General features: G+C 31.0%; 1 long non-coding RNA gene across 1 annotated transcript; it reads left to right on the forward strand.

Annotated features, from left to right (window-relative positions):
• The first annotated feature begins 12,053 nt into the window (after positions 1–12,053).
• On the forward strand, positions 12,054–14,419 carry LOC145955803 (uncharacterized). The gene is made up of 2 exons (XR_014432499.1): positions 12,054–13,318; positions 14,205–14,419. It is a non-coding gene; the product is annotated as an uncharacterized LOC145955803 (long non-coding RNA).
• The last annotated feature ends 909 nt before the right edge of the window (positions 14,420–15,328 follow it).

The following is a 15,328-nucleotide window of genomic DNA, read 5'->3' on the forward strand; positions in this document are numbered from 1 at the left end:
TTATAAGAGAGAGAAATGATTTAGAGAATGAAATTAATAAGAGAGAAAAAATATTTTATTTTTATTTAAAATTAAATTAAATTACTATAATATCCTTTATACGAATGAACTAAATTAAAATAAATGAGTGATTTTTTTGTCCTAAAAAATTGGTGTAGATTGCTAACATACTCTCACTAAAAAATAGGTAGGAGTACATTAACATTCCCCTATATATATATATATATATAGAGAGAGAGAGAAAATGGATCTTTTTACTCTAAGAGTAAATCTAACCGTACCATTTTCATTAAAATAAAAAAGAAGTTAAGGGTCAAAATGTTGTCTACGTGGTTCTATTCTACTTAGAATCCAAGCATTCCAAGAATATCGATATGAAAGGGAAAAGAAAAGGAAAAAGGAAAAAAAAAACTCATAGCATTGTTGCTGCGTCGGCATAAGTACATCATATTGAAGACCCATTTTGTGAATTCAAAGTTGAGTCCACACACTTTAAAGTACTATATTCCATTTGAACACTTGTTCAGAAAAAGCAAAGTCGCTTTAATCAGAGAAACGCAGAATAGCATGTGGCCACTCGATATCGCTTGTCCTTACAATATTCTAATTCTGATCCTTCACTTCAACACTCTATGGTGCAATGTTGCGTCCAGGTTCACTTGCTTACACCTTTCACAATATTATTCCCATGAACTAAAACAACATTTGAAGCTTAGTTCAAAGAGCATAACCCATTATAAATAGTGGGGTTAGTGACACCATTCCCATGCAAGGACACACATATATATAGCACATCACGTGTCATCTTGTGTTCCCTCCAAAGCTTCAATCAGTAATTGTGATGTTAATAATAAATTAACTAGAATTAATTTCATGTAATGGGATACTTAACTATTTTTATATAATTTGGAATCTCCGAAACTTGTTCATATTTTTTCTATAAGTCAACTATTCTAATAATTACGCTTAAATTGTTCTCATATACGGTGTTATATTAATTTCTTTAAAAGAGTGATAATCCACATAATATATATTCATATAGTTTTACGTTCAAATATCATCTCTCTTGTCGAAAAAGGAAACTAACTTTGCCTTATGAGTAATGTCATACTCGTCATGTTGAAAAAGTTCAAGAGATTATCAACACTACAAAAACAAAATTAACATATAATAACACACATGCTAATATCATAATATTTATCACTAAAAATTACTTTTAACTATATTATAAATATAATATATTTTAATATATTATTAAAAAAGTATAAATATTTATTATAGTGGCACACAACATATGTTATTAAATCTCATTCAAAATAAATACTAAAATTATACATAATTATATGTGAAATAGGTTTATACATATATATTTTATATTTATAATGACACTCTTTGTATATTTCTTTACACTACAAGAATGTTGCGGTTTAGAGTCAGCCAAAAGCCGATTCTAAATCATAAAAACTGACGTAATATTGTTGGTTATTTGTCGATTTTTGGTTGACGCTAAATAAGTCGACACAATTTTTTTTGTGTCGGCTAAGCCGTCACTAACAAATTTATTTATTTTAATTTTTTATTGTCGGTTAAGCCGACACTACGTCGACACAAAATTTATTTTATTTTTTTCTTTATCTTCTTTTTCCAGCTTATCATTTATTTGTTCGTATTTTTAACATTTCCAGGACTCGATCTGTGAACCTTGAGGTTTTAAGTGAACTTGATGACCAAGTGCACCAGAACACATTATGCGTATATAACATTGAAAAAATTATCTTTATCTCTCTCAAAGCACGTATATTGTTAGAAAAGCTGACGTTATTTTAAGATGTAGCGTCAATTTTTTGACACTAAATTTAAATTAATTTGGGTCGGAAAAGTCGACGTTATTCTTTAAATATAACGTTGGCTTTTCCGACACTAAATTTAAATTAAATTAGTGTCGGAAAAACCGACACTATAGTTAAAAAATAGCGTCGACTTTTTCGACACTAAACTTAATTTAAATTTAGTGTCGAAAAAGTTGATGTTACATCTTAAAATAGCGTTGACTTTTTCAACAGTATTTACGTCTGCTATTAAGCGACACTTATTTTCAACAACTATTTCACCGTTTTCTTATAGTGTTATGTAATATTTCTTATAATAAAATTAATACCACTTTACATTTTTTTTAATCATAATAATCACAACAGAGTTTAAACATATAATTTTGTATATATTATTCTAATTTTTCATTACTAAGCGATTTTAATAATTTTAATTTCGCTTCGCATTTGGTCATAACAGCTATGGCTCCACTTATCTTGATAAATGGATTCGCTTTGCATCAAAAGAAATGTAGAAGAGATTTTTTCTTGTTGGAAGAGAATCAGCTCAGTGTGGTGTCCCATATATGATGGCTCCCTCCATGTTTTTCCTTGTGATATTGTTGGTAATGAATGCATGTGCTGGTGCAAGTGGTTTTGTTAAAAGGTGATGCAAATTCCGGAAAAGAAAATGAATGATATAAAAATATGCATCATGATTAATCTATAAATTATGAGGACATAGAAAACTGTAGAATATAGTAAAAAAAAATTACTTAAATAAATAGGCATTTGATCAACAAATGTATGCAAGCTTTCACACAAACAAATATCAAGTGCTATCTTTTCTATATATCTTCTCCCACAACATTTAATAAACCCTTTCCTAAAGGATTAAATTAACTTCCTTTCTATATTCTTAGTTTCAAGTCTTTCCTGAAGTGTTTATGTTTGGCACATTGTGTATTTTGCTCCCCCAAAATACTATAATTCAAGGTTAAATATACACTCATGTACAGATAGGTCTTAGATCACCCTATTGAGAACACTTTGACCCAAAGGAAAGGTACTAAGAGGAGAAAACCGAGACATGGTATATATCTCCAGATATTATTTGGCATGCCGATCGAAAAGATGTTATTGTTAATCCAAACTATCTTAGCATTTCGTGACCTATTGTTCTGTGATTAAGGCAATACAGAGAGTAAAGTCATGTCTCGACCCATTGTTTCGTGGCTAAGACAATATAGAGTATCGATATCGTCCGACTGTTATGTAGTAATTAAAAAATTTTAAATGCTCTTTAATGCTTTCATGTAAGTGATAATCAATTCTCTGGTATTTATATTAATTCATGCATTTTACTCTCAAAATACAATCAATTTGAGAAATTAGTTGACACTACTAGAAAATTATTGTTCTACGTCGTCAATTCTATATCGATTTTAATAAAAACGACGTAGAAATCAAACGCAGTGGTATTTACATCGATTTTTTTGGGACCGATGTAAATATTTAGTGTTCTACAATAGTTTTGAGTAGAACCGATGTAGTATTCAAAACGCAGTGACATTTTAGTAAATACCTCTAAAATGTAAAGAGATCTACATCGGTTCATTTAGGGACCGATGTAATATTTGAAGCTTTTCTATGCCAGCCCTTTTCCCTGATGAACCTTCCACTCTCGAAGCAACCCTCCCCCCCCCCCCCCGTCCCCAAAGAACCCTAGACTCTCGCACAAACTCATGACGGCGGCGAAGTAGTCGCGTGACTGAGCTCGAGCAAGAGGCTGGCGGCAGAGGCATGGCCGTTGATAGCGATGATGGTGGGCACAGGGAGGGAGATGAGGGCAGCGACGACGGGCTTGAAGGAGGCGACCATGGACTCTAGGCGATGGAGGGCAGCGGAGGGGGAGGCCGCGAATTGGGCCCAGGCAGTTTTGGCCGTTGACAGCGGCGATGGTGGGCATGGGGAGGGCGATGACGGGCTTGAGGGAGGCAACCATGGACGACTCTAGGTGATGGAGGGCGGCGGAGGGGGAGGCAGCGGATTGGGGTCAGGCGTGGTTGAGGCCGTTGGAGAAGAACTTGGAATGGCTTGAGTGGTGAGGCGCGTTAGGGTTTTGGCCGTCGCCGGCAAGGGGTTACCGGTTTTACATCGGTTATTAAACAACCGATGTAGAATGTATGATACTTTCTACATCTCCTTAATCTACATCGGTTCCAAAACCGATGTAAAATACCTAGAAAAATTGATGTAAAATATGTCTTTTGTAGTAGTGTGATGATATTAGTAAGGAGAAGCATGTTGAATCTTCTCATTTTGTTCCATTGATGTTCCAATCTTCATTTATGGATTTCCAAGCTTCAAAAATGAATAAAAAATTGAGGAAAAGAAAGGAATATGGTGCACCACTCCTCTAGCTAGGAAGATAAGCAAGAGGTGAAGAACTTACTGCAATGAAAAATTCTTTGATAAAAATTCATAAGCAAGAAATACTCTAAGATGAGAGCTAAGAGTTATTGAGAGAGCATTTTTGAAATCAAATTCTTATTTCACTTAAAGTGGTGAAATTACATAAGGAAGAGGTTATATATAGAGTAGCTCTTGGTTCAAGTTAAGCTAAACATGATTACATACAACTAAGGTTAGGATAACTTGTACTTAATACTACTAACTCTAGTTATATTTTCAAATATGAATTTCCTTTCTAAAAATATCACTATATATCCTAGATCTAAAAGAATCAATGGTAGTATGTCACACAACAAGATGCAAAAGGTGTGACTAGATGTCAACATCCTAAACTTAGAAGAGTATCAATGAGAGTATGTCATATGATAAGGTGCTAAAAGTGTAACTAGCTAGGTGTGACATATGTGACTTGTTGAAACTTGAATGAACCATGAGAGGTGTGGTATACTCCTCTTGGATGTCCACCTTGGGGCCATATGCTCCCCACTCTCTCATGATTCTATCAAGCCAATAAACACATTTCATTACTAGTTACACTTCACCTAAAATACTAATTACATCCTTAAAAAAAATTACAAGGAAATAAATTCTTACACTATTTGACCAAAAAATTATTAAATAATAATAAAAAAAAGTCACAAAAATTCATATATTTTTCTCGATTATTATAAAGATTTTTACCCATATGTAAATAAAAAATTTTATAACTATTTTTATTATCACTAAAAATAATTATAAATATAACTAATTAAAAATCTATTTTATGGTAATACTTTTAGATAAATTATTGCAAGGATTAATATCCAACTCTCCCTTGGCTTCACCTTTATTAAATTTACAAAAAGATAAATGGCAGTGTTCAACAATATATAATTGTATTGAATATTAGTTAGCTAAATTCCTTTACGAGAGTAACAACAAAACTTTATAACACACTACCTTTAACATATACTTTTTAACGTCATATATTACTTGTCTATTTGCCCAATTTAAGGACCAACATAGTGCAGTACAAATGGCTAGTAGTTTTGGTCCTTTAAGCATAAACAAAGTTTAATTATTTGTGGTAAGTTTAATTATTTGTGGTTATGATCATAATAGAACAATACTTATGGTCATAAGAATTGTCCCTTAATTGATACTTCCTTGTGAGAATTAGTCTCAATGGCTAACCTACATCATGAAGTGTGTACGTAAGATCTAATCCATGTATTTAATCCGTCTAACTCAAGATTGATTTTGATTGGTTTAGATTTTAGATAAAAAAATCTAATTATTAACATATTGTAATGATACATTCAAATTATATTTCGAGTTGTTCGAACCTAAAACTATGTCTTATATTTTTTTATTAAAAAAATTTAAATTTTGTGAAATATATATTAACAATAAAACATTTTTATTTGATACATAATAGTTTGTATATAACATGATATTATATTATAATAATTGTATTTATTTTTTAACATATATTATAAAATTTACTTAATTTAAATTTTATTCATATTTTTATTCTATTATTTAATTATATATTTGATTTTCTAATATTGATATATTATGATTACAAATTGAGTTGAGACTATCTTGTCTTTAACTTATTGAGTTAGGTTCAAGAAAAAATCTAATAAAATTTTCAAGTTGGGTAGAAACTAAATGATAAATTTGTTTCAACTCATCCATAAGGATATACCTAGCTATACGAGTGTTTATCGAATTGGATCAATCTAATGAATCTAATAATCTAAATTGAGCCAATTAAATTTGTTTAGATTTTTTTATTTGAATCTAACTCAAACCAAACCAATTAAATTTGATGTTGATTAGTTTGAGTATGGATTTACAAATCTAATAAAATTCAAACCAACTCAAACCAAACCAATTAAATCCGCTGTTAATTAGTTAGAGTGTGGATTTACACATCTAAAATCCAAACCAATTAATTTATATATATATATATATATATATATATATATATATATTTATTTGGTTAAAATTGGTTATTTTTATTTTTATTTGGAAGGTCAAGCTTCATTAAGATAAGGTGCAAATGGTTTCATTCACCATATGCTTACTTTTACACCAATGTTGTATCTGATGGTAATGCCATCATTGACACTATGAACAACCAGGAAATCTAAATAAGTCTAACATTGATCTTCACTTTCAATGGTTTCAAGGAGGTTGGCCTTGCCTATTCTAAACAATGGGATGAGGTCATCACCAAGGAGATTATGGATGTAATTCTATACTCCTCTAAGTGTCCATTAGATAAGGAAAAATAAAAGAAGTTCTTGTGTGACACAAACGTGAAGCCAATGTGCAAGTTAATGCACAACTTGTTGTTCAACATGTTCATTCCTAGATAGGGGTCTAGGGATAATGTCTCAGATATGGATCACTTGTACATCTACCATTTTTGCTTGGGAGTTGTTGTGAACCTACCAAGCCTCATCTTAAACCATTGGATTCTTGCCTAAGCATCAAATTCCATAAACGAAACAAAAGAACACACATTCCCTATGGAATGCTCTTTACAAGAGTCATTAACATCAACACTAGTTGTGAATAAGGCAAATGGGTGATAAAGATTATAACCTCACAACCATGCTTCAAATAAGAATCACCCAGTCCCATCTATTTCTTGGATACAAAACGAAATACATGGAGAAGAGAAGATGGAGGAAGGTCTTGATCCCAAAACCAAGAAGCCTACCTGATAGAACTAGTGAAGAATTGTTGATGATTCTTCATTGCTCCATCTCCAACGACCTTGCTCATTGAGGTTGAACTCCTTTGAAGGTGGCGGAATCACCTTGGAGAAGTCTCCAATGGTGGAGAAGCATCCAAAGAGGTTCGGTTACCTCTTGAAAAAGGTAAGGAAGCTTGGGGAACCAAGCTTCAAGGTTGAAAAACCTTTGAGAGAGAACTAGGAGAGTTGTTCTCCACGAATTAGGGACTCTTGAGTTGAGAGAGAATTCTAAATTCTATTTCTCAAATTTGTCAAAAGTGATTACAAGAGTAGAAGTTACAAATATACAGAGGTAGGTAGCTTAAAAAGCAAGCTAACCTTAACCATGGTTCACTAGAAACCATGGTAAGGTTAGTTGACCTTCCAGATGAGTTTAGAAACTTGTGGAACAAGCTTCTCATTTAGCTTGCTTGGGAAGCAAGCTAAGGAGAAGCTTGTAGCACAAGCTTCTCAACTCCTTGAAGGTGAGTGAAGCAATTCGGCCAAGAGAAGGCTAGGCAAGGTGAGCGACCAACTCATCTTTTGCTCACTTTGATTATTTCAAAAATGTTTGATTTGGTTTAGTTAGGTTCATCCAATGATGATGAGACCTACCTAAATCAAATCTATGAAAAATTACGAGCAAAATGAGTCCAATATGTAAAATTTTGCCTAGACCCAATTCTGGCCCAATTACTAGTTACACCTTCAAGCATTGTTAAATGTCACCCCACTTCTACTACTGAATAAATAGAAAATGAGTGTATCAACAAAGGAAGTTAAATGAAGTCAAACTCTCCAAGTAACTCACCCTAGAATCAATAAACAATGACTAATAAAAGAAACTAAAGTGCCTCACAAATATAAAGGCAAAAATAAGTCTATACAAGAGAACTATGTACAAGATATTTACAACTAGAACTATGCCTTCTCTTCATGATAGAGTGGTCCAAATTGAAGAGTACCTTGGGCTTGGAAAGCCCACTGGTCTTCAAGGTGGCCATAACTCTAGTGATTGGGCCCTTGGCCCATGGTCCATCATCTCATTCCTCTTGGTTCCTTCAATGTATCACCTCTTGGATTGCTTGGCCATGGCCATAGTCTATCACTACCATTGGCCAACAAACCATCCATGGTCCTTCTACAACCCCTGTAGACACCCAATTTCGTCCGGGGGCATACAAACAAGATAGGACATCAGAGGGCCCAAAAACCCAAATTAAATTTTTTTAGTGGCTTGGAACGGGCCGTTCCAAAATCGGAACGGGCTGTTCTCGAATTGGAACGTGTAACACCCCAATTTTCAAAATGGTAATTACTATTATTGTAATATTCCAAATTTTATTAAATAAAACAGGTTATTTTGATTTTAAATATTTATTGAGATTATTAGAAAGTTTATCATATTTTTATACGTATTTTTACTATTCATATATACGTATTTTTACTATTCATGTATACATATTTTTTACTATTCACATATACATATTTTACTATTCACGTATACGTATACGTGAATAGTAAATGGCTGCTAAGGGTGGCACGAGGGAAGCAAGGTTCAATTTTATAATTAATTTGAATATTTTAATGAATAGTGCATAGTAACTTATAATATTATTTTAATGAATAGTGCATAGTGCATAGTAACTTCAAAATTTCTATAAATAGGGGCCTAAGGTTTTGAAAATTCAGAATTCTAGAGAGAAGGAAATTCTGGAGAAATAGAGAGAGGAAAGAGAGAGGGAATCTAACAGAGGAGGTTCTGCTCAAGTGGTAGCTCTTGTTTATCTAGGTAAGGGGGAGGAGAACCTTATCTTTTTAAAATTTTATATACTATTATGTATAATTATTTATGCATTTATTTGATTATATTTATTTAGTGGGGTGCCCCTAACCTCACTATATTTATATATTTATTCAGTGAGGTGTTCTTAACCTCATCTAACTACTTAACTTTTAATTACTATGTTATTGTTATATTTATTCAGTGAGGTGTTCCTAACCTCATCTAACTACTTAACTTTTAATTACTATGTTATTGTTATATTTATTCAGTGAGGTGTTCCTAACCTCATCTAACTACTTAACTTTTAATTACTATGTTATTGTTATATTTATTCAGTGAGGTGTTCCTAACCTCATCTAACTATTTAACTTTTAATTATTATGTTTATTTATTTACGTTATTATTTAGTGGGGTGTTTCTAACCTCATATATTTGTTTAACCTTTAATTACTATTACTTATTCTATGATTATTCTTAAATCTATTTTGAGTAATTTTTTTTATGATTAATATAATGTGTTAAAATGTCTTTTACTCATTTTAAAGATAATTAATACTCTATGGCCATAGACGATAAAGTTTGAATTATTTGTAGCTGGAGGTTTAACCTTGGGGATTTAAATGAGTAAGAAATGGAGGTGAAATATCCTATTGTTGGTTGGTATTATAATGATGCTCATTTATCCTGACTAGTCACTACAAGAATAATTCAAATTTTATTGTATCAAGAAAATCTAATATTTAAATCTGTATATATATTTATATATATATATATATATATGTTAAAATTTTGTTTATAAATAATTATGTTTATTCGTTCGAATTATTGTATTTATTGGATATTGTTCTTACTCCTTTCTTTTCTTTGTTTTTAAAATTAAAAATATTATAAAATAGATGGATCTACTTGGGATTCCAGATCATTTTGCAGTTGATATAGCTTTTTCTTGGAAGGAAATGAGAATGTGGAGGCTATTTGATGAATCTGTTATAATTTTATTTATTATTGTAATAGAATTGAAAGAAAGAAATGTTGTGTAAAATAATACGTTATTCTAGATATTTTAGAACCATATGTCATTTATTAAATTCACAAGATATTCTTTTCTTTACTTTTATTTTTTTTTGTTAATGCTATAATTGCAGAAATATTATAAGTATATTATAATTTTTACTGTTGAGTGTAAGAATTGGGCGTTACATTAATGGTATCAGAGCGGTCGATCCAATCGGCCGTGAGTTATGAGTTTACTATGCTTGTTTGGTAGATGAAGTCTATAGTTACAGTAATTAAATCCAAAGAGGATGTATGTTGCGAATTGGAGTTTTAAATATTTTTGATAAAAATCAAAGTGTGAATCTTTGTTATTTTTATTATATGATTTAGAATTTATAAATTATTCCTAACTAGGAGGCACTGCCACCTTTACTGGAATTAATTTATATTTCTTTTATTATTTTTAAACCTTATTAAATGATTTATTAAATTTGATATTTACATATTGATTTTTTTTTATGGGTTAGATTGTAAGAGGATTTTATTTTAGTTTCTAAGTTCTTTGTGCTAAATATGAAAGTTATTTTGGTTCAAGATTGTAGGAAGAAATTTAAATAATGATTTGGAAGTATCTTAAGGTATTTTTGGGGCTTTAGACTTTGGTGCACTCTTTTGCTGATCAATGCAGGGAATGTTTTAGCTGCAGTTTTGTGATGCCAGTACAAGTATTATATTGACAGAGTTGGATTTTATGAATTTCATAAAAGTTGTAAGTTGGATGTTTACTTGTCAAGGGCACCAAAATCAGGTACAATGGAGATCTAGAACTTTCGTTATGAATATTTTAGTGATCAAAAGTCTAGCTGTTAAGTGCTGATTTAATCTACTACAATTTTTGAAATTTTTAGTTAAGTATATGATCATTTTAGAATTTCAAGTCTTTATAAGAATGATAACTTATCCTGTTAGCTTTCTTTTGGTGATAGGTTTGGGATTATTTGGTGATTGGTTTGAGATCATTTGGTGATAGCCTATATAATTTTCTATGTATCATTTTCTTTGATAGTTGTTAAAGAGATATATATGTTGTCATGATATTTGTGAGTTATTAGGAAATCGATTTTATTCTAATATATTGAGGTGTTATCTTGTGGATCAAAAGTTTCTTTAAGGTTGTATGATGTTATGTGGTAAAGGTTGTTCATGTACAGGCTATACGGAGTAAACAGTAATTGATTCATACATGCTTAAGAATGGTATATATGAAGATTTATAGTAGGTATTCTAATATGATTTGATATGCATGTATGCTGATATGAGGATGGACGACCTTAGGAGTGAATTAATGAAGGTTGTGAGATTGACTTTAGGATGTGATATCATCGTATTATAATTGAGGATGAAAATATATTCAAGACAGCTTATGCCAAGTTATCTAAGTATGAATTTTTATGAGGTGAATTTTCTAGGTTGTGTAATTTCTAGTGGAGATATAACGTAGATCTATTTATGATAGAAGTTGTGGGAGATACCTAGGTCAATTAGTTAGGTTAGGAGCTTTGTTGCATTAATTAATATAGGAGATTTATTGAGATAATTTCTAAGATAGTATTACCTGTGTCTGGATTAACCAAGGAGAGAGAATTGCCTTTATGAAATAGTAAGTGTTATGTGGTAATATAGTAATGCTTTGAAGACAGGTTTGAGTGAATTATTTTCATAACCTTGAATTAGAAATTGTAATAGTTACGCTTGAAATTTTGGAAACATTACTGGTATGATTCTAAGTTTGAGATATTTAGTGATCATAAGAATTTCACATATTTGTTTGATTTAAAGGGATTAAATATGAGACAGAAGAGATAGTTAGAAACTGTTAAGGATTAAGATTTTAATCTCAGTTGTTATTCAGAAAGAGTCAATGTGATGGTCGATACTTTGAGTAGAAAAACTCTATATATCTCTTCTTATGGTTAAGGGATATCTTTTAGCTCATATTAAGATTGTAAGTTTGATTTGTGAGATTACTTCTAGTAGAGTGAAACTAGGTATGACTTGAGTAGAGAATGGACTATTGAAGGAAATTAGAGAAACATAATTAGTTGATTCATTTTGATGGCAAGACATGAAATTATAAGACAAGATAGTAGATATGAGGTTGCCTTGGATATAGATATGGTGGTAAGACTTAGAGATTGATCATACGTATCTAGTAAACTTACGTTTAAGTACTTTATCCTTGGAAAGGGTCTTAAAAAATTTAAGTAATATGGTGACAAATGCCTTAAATAGGATGATCATTCATTTTTCATTTTTGAAAATGTAAAGGTTGAATTTGATTGAGGAGATTAGAAGCTTAAGCATGATGTGTAAGTTCACCCCTAGGAGCATTAAATTGAGTATGTTGAGAGGACTAATAGATTAATGGGTGTGATTAGAGGACTTAAGGGTTAAATCTTTTCTTAATAAGCCAAGTGGAAAAGATTGGTAGAGGTATAGATAACCCTTTACGCTTGGAAGTTGATGGTGTTTTGAGGTTTGAAGATGGAATCTATGTGCCTAGTAATTTCGAATTAAGGAAGATGATCTTAGATAAATAACATAAGAGTACTCTTAACATTCAGTTAGAAATACTAAAATATATCAGAGTAGCGCAGGGGAAGCATGATCTAAGGAGAAAAAAAAAATTGTATATTAGTATATAGTATGTCAAAAGTTTAAGGTGGAACATTAGAATCTTTTGATATTTTTACAGTCTTTAGATGTCATAATTTGAAAATAAGATTTTATGAACTTAGTTGTAGTTATATCTGATATGCTTAAGAAATTTGATCTTATTTGGATTATAATGGATAGGTTCGCTCACCTTGTATTTATTAATATTAGATATTTCTTGGTAAGATTGATAGAATTGTACATCAATAAAGTTATATGAGAATTAGGAAGCAAAATGCGAAGAGCATACCTATTTTTATTTTCAAGAAAATTTCGGGGACGAAATTTCTAAAAGGGGGGAAGTATTGTAACACCCCAATTTTCAAAATGGTAATTACTATTATTGTAATATTCCAAATTTTATTAAATAAAACAGGTTATTTTGATTTTAAATATTTATTGAGATTATTAGAAAGTTTATCATATTTTTATACGTATTTTTACTATTCATATATACGTATTTTTACTATTCATGTATACATATTTTTACTATTCACATATACATATTTTACTATTCACGTATACGTATACGTGAATAGTAAATGGCTGCTAAGGGTGGCACGAGGGAAGCAAGGTTCAATTTTATAATTAATTTGAATATTTTAATGAATAGTGCATAGTAACTTATAATATTATTTTAATGAATAGTGCATAGTGCATAGTAACTTCAAAATTTCTATAAATAGGGGCCTAAGGTTTTGAAAATTCAGAATTCTAGAGAGAAGGAAATTCTGGAGAAATAGAGAGAGGAAAGAGAGAGGGAATCTAACAGAGGAGGTTCTGCTCAAGTGGTAGCTCTTGTTTATCTAGGTAAGGGGGAGGAGAACCTTATCTTTTTAAAATTTTATATACTATTATGTATAATTATTTATGCATTTATTTGATTATATTTATTTAGTGGGGTGCCCCTAACCTCACTATATTTATATATTTATTCAGTGAGGTGTTCTTAACCTCATCTAACTACTTAACTTTTAATTACTATGTTATTGTTATATTTATTCAGTGAGGTGTTCCTAACCTCATCTAACTACTTAACTTTTAATTACTATGTTATTGTTATATTTATTCAGTGAGGTGTTCCTAACCTCATCTAACTACTTAACTTTTAATTACTATGTTATTGTTATATTTATTCAGTGAGGTGTTCCTAACCTCATCTAACTATTTAACTTTTAATTATTATGTTTATTTATTTACGTTATTATTTAGTGGGGTGTTTCTAACCTCATATATTTGTTTAACCTTTAATTACTATTACTTATTCTATGATTATTCTTAAATCTATTTTGAGTAATTTTTTTTATGATTAATATAATGTGTTAAAATGTCTTTTACTCATTTTAAAGATAATTAATACTCTATGGCCATAGATGATAAAGTTTGAATTATTTGTAGCTGGAGGTTTAACCTTGGGGATTTAAATGAGTAAGAAATGGAGGTGAAATATCCTATTGTTGGTTGGTATTATAATGATGCTCATTTATCCTGACTAGTCACTACAAGAATAATTCAAATTTTATTGTATCAAGAAAATCTAATATTTAAATCTGTATATATATTTATATATATATATATATGTTAAAATTTTGTTTATAAATAATTATGTTTATTCGTTCGAATTATTGTATTTATTGGATATTGTTCTTACTCCTTTCTTTTCTTTGTTTTTAAAATTAAAAATATTATAAAATAGATGGATCTACTTGGGATTCCAGATCATTTTGCAGTTGATATAGCTTTTTCTTGGAAGGAAATGAGAATGTGGAGGCTATTTGATGAATCTGTTATAATTTTATTTATTATTGTAATAGAATTGAAAGAAAGAAATGCTGTGTAAAATAATACGTTATTCTAGATATTTTAGAACCATATGTCATTTATTAAATTCACAAGATATTCTTTTCTTTACTTTTATTTTTTTTTGTTAATGCTATAATTGCAGAAATATTATAAGTATATTATAATTTTTACTGTTGAGTGTAAGAATTGGGCGTTACAGAACGGGCCGTTCCCAAGTTCGGAACGGGCTGTTCTCGAATTGGAACGGGCCGTTCCGAGGCTTCTTAATGGCCTAAAAATTGTTAGCTGGAACGGGCCGTTCTAGACCAGAACAGGTCGTTCCAAACTAAACAAATGGCCTAAAATCTGTACCCCGGAACGGGCCGTTCTGAAATCAGAATGGACCGTTCTGGTTCACCGGAACGGGCCGTTCTGATTTCAGAACGGGCCGTTCTAGGGTACAAATATACAGCATAACGTTCAGATTCGGAACGGGCCGTTTCGAATCCAGAACGGGCCGTTACGGCCCACATCTGATGCCTATAAATAGAAAATCTCGGCCAACAATTAGGAGGACTCCAGAATTTCGTCTAGACTCCTTAGAGCACGAAATTTCTCTCTTTTTCTCTCTCCCCCTCTCTTTTGTATATCTTGAGATTTTGTGAGGCATTGTAGTGTGAAAGGTTGCCACAAAGCACCTATATTTTTCATATTTGAAGATCTAACAAAGCTTGCCACGAGGTATTTCATTTAATCTTCTTCTCTTTCTTTTACTTCTTATTTTTTGTTATAACAAGAGCAATCATGTAGACGTTTTAGGGTCAACCGTGTAATTTAAATTTCAAGCATGTAAATAGTAATTCATAAAGGGGATCTAATATTTAATTTATTATTTCTTATCACATTAACTTCATCATAGGGTACCGATTGAGGGCGTTGTAGGGGTGCTTAATACCTTCCTTACACGTAACCGACCCCCGAATCCAATTCTGGTTATCAAGGCCATTATTGGATCTTTAAAAACCTTTTCTTTTTCCA

This window comes from Cajanus cajan, chromosome 3 (assembly GCF_000230855.2).
Source record: "Cajanus cajan strain Asha chromosome 3, NIPB_CcT2T_4, whole genome shotgun sequence".
NCBI classification, from domain to species: domain Eukaryota; kingdom Viridiplantae; phylum Streptophyta; class Magnoliopsida; order Fabales; family Fabaceae; genus Cajanus; species Cajanus cajan.